Here is a 2,535-nt window from a genome sequence, read left to right as displayed (position 1 = left end):
TTGCACCAGAGTTTTCACTAAAGTAGACCTTTGCTACTGCTAGTGCTTATAGTCATGTCCAGATCAGCAAAGGGGTTGAATGGAAAACTGCACTCAGCACTTCTCTTGTTTAGTTTGAATATCTGGTTCTACCCTCTGGGCTCACTAATGCTCCCACTGTCTTTCAGGTCCAGAAAAATGATGTGCTGTGAGAGACATCCTGAACATTTTTAGACATTTTGATTTTCTAAGACTCCACCAAACACCAAAGACATGTCAGACTCTGCTTCAAGAGACTCTTGGAAACAAAGTTGCTTGTGAAGCCTGACAAATATGAGTTTCACATCAGCTCTGTCATTCCTGGGTCCTAAAAAAGGTGAAGACGGATCCAGAAAAGCTGAAAGCAGTCACTGATTGGCTTGTTCCTCATGCATCTTGTAAACAGCTGCAATGGTTTCTGAGGTTTGCAAATTTCTATCAGTGGTCAATGCTGCAGCCAGATTGCCTCACTGATAAATGTTTTCCTCTTTCACGCCAAATACCTTAATGCCAAACAAACTATTTGCTTCACTTTCATAACCTATTGCTCTAGTTCACAAAATGTCAGACCCGATGCTCTGTCCCAATAGTTCTCCACAGGCTCCAAACTGACTCAAACCCTGCACCTGTCCTCCCAGATGTGCTGTGCTTCTGTGCACTTGCAGGTAATTCACTTACCCCATACTGCTAAATTTGCATGCCACCCCAAGGTAAGATGAATCATTTCATCATTAAAATGTTCTTTTCGATGGCCCTCCCTAGACAATGATGCAAGAGAATATGTTTTGGCATGCACTGTATGTGGTAGTCATAAAGGTGGCACACGACCACCTGCAGGTCATTTGCAACCACTATCCATTCCACATTGATCGTGGTCCTACATATAACTGAATTCTCTAACTTCTCTGCTCCCATCTGAAGGAAGCACAGCCTTTTCACAACTTTACCAAAGCTACCCACCTCTTCTTAAGCTGCTAAACTGAGCAAATCATGTGTTCAGGTTACACAGCATCTCTTAAGGCATAGTCTCTGTGGCGGGGTGTGGTCCGTGGCTCAGGTGCAGGGGAGGCTGGAGGACACAGCTGACAATAATTGTCTAATCTTGCCTCCCTTATTTCAGTAGCGCACCAGCACCTGGGAAGAGAGGAGGAATGAGAGCTGATGCTGAGCTTGGTGGCAGGACAGCTGGAGCCCTGATCGTGGATGTTATAGTTTGAAAAGATGAATCACTGTAAATAAAGAAACTTGAACTGAGTCATCCTTGTATGTCTGTGTGTGTGCTGGGACCTGTAGTAACTGGCAAGCATTACAGTCTCCAATAGGGTTTCTCAGTTTATTGCCCAAGTTTAGAAAGGCTTTAGTGAAGCTTTGGGTGATAATGTTTATTTGACCTCTGGCTGTCACTCTACTCTATTGGACAAATCAAAAACTGTTCTCTGCTTTTCTCAAATACTTCCCTCTTGTACGAGCGCTATGACAGGTTATTGACCTGTCCAGGATGTACCTTGTCTCTCGCTTAACGTAGCTGATATAGACTCCAGCCACCCCGTGACCCTGAACTGCTCAGGAAGGTGAAGTAGCAGCATTTGGAGACCAAGCCCTTCTTTGGACTGCTGATGAAAATCTTGCCATCTTGCTAACAGGAAGAGGACCCGGGCCCAGCTAAATGTTCCAAGTCAGAATGTTTGATTGTCCTTCAGAGATATTGTTTTGCTGCCTTTCCTTGCTACTCTCATCCATGAAAATTCACCCAGCCCTCAGTGTTTCACAACTAAAGCCAGTCTCTTCCAGTCCCCTGTGCCCTCCAGCTTACACCTGCCTCCTGCTCAGGTCATTGAGAAAAAAGGATTTTTTTTTCCTTTTCTCTTTCTTGTTCACACACTCTCTCTCTGTCTCTCTGTTTTTAGTTGGCGAATGTGAGTTGATCATCCGTGCCTCCACCTATGGATGGAGTTGCCCAGACCTAGGCCTGCACACATGCACCTGCAGTGCAGTGTCTTAACAGCATATGCTATTTAAAGACCAGATTGTTGTTTCCACCATGGTGGTAACTTTGCTCTTCCTGGTTAGTGCTTGTCCTAGTGTATTTAGCTCAGTTACGTTTCCTGCTTCCCTTCCTTGAGCTTGTTATTCGTTTCCAGAGCACTTACCCGTTTTCCTTCAAGGAGTCTGAAGATCAGAGCGGCCCTCTTACCTCTTATGCACATGGAAGCTAGTCGATCACTGCATCTGTTTTGCAAACTTCTACTACCAGCTGTCGATCACCATCAGCCCACCAGTTGTGATTAGTTTCTGCCCTGTTGACCTCCTGCCAGTTTCCAGTTCAATTCATTCTGTGCAATTCAATCTTTTGCTCTTTGGGTCCAATTTTTGCAAAATCATGGCAAAAGGTTCTTTCTAAACACCGGTCCAGCAATCAAAGGAGAATGTGATAATCAATATAATGTGCCAGAGTGCTGTTGAGTGTGTTTAAAAGAAACGTGACCTTTTTTTGCAATTTAATTTGACTTTGAATAA

Source organism: Oreochromis niloticus, linkage group LG17 (genome assembly GCF_001858045.2).
Source record: "Oreochromis niloticus isolate F11D_XX linkage group LG17, O_niloticus_UMD_NMBU, whole genome shotgun sequence".
Classification (NCBI taxonomy): domain Eukaryota; kingdom Metazoa; phylum Chordata; class Actinopteri; order Cichliformes; family Cichlidae; genus Oreochromis; species Oreochromis niloticus.
Note: the sequence above shows the minus strand (reverse complement) of the source record.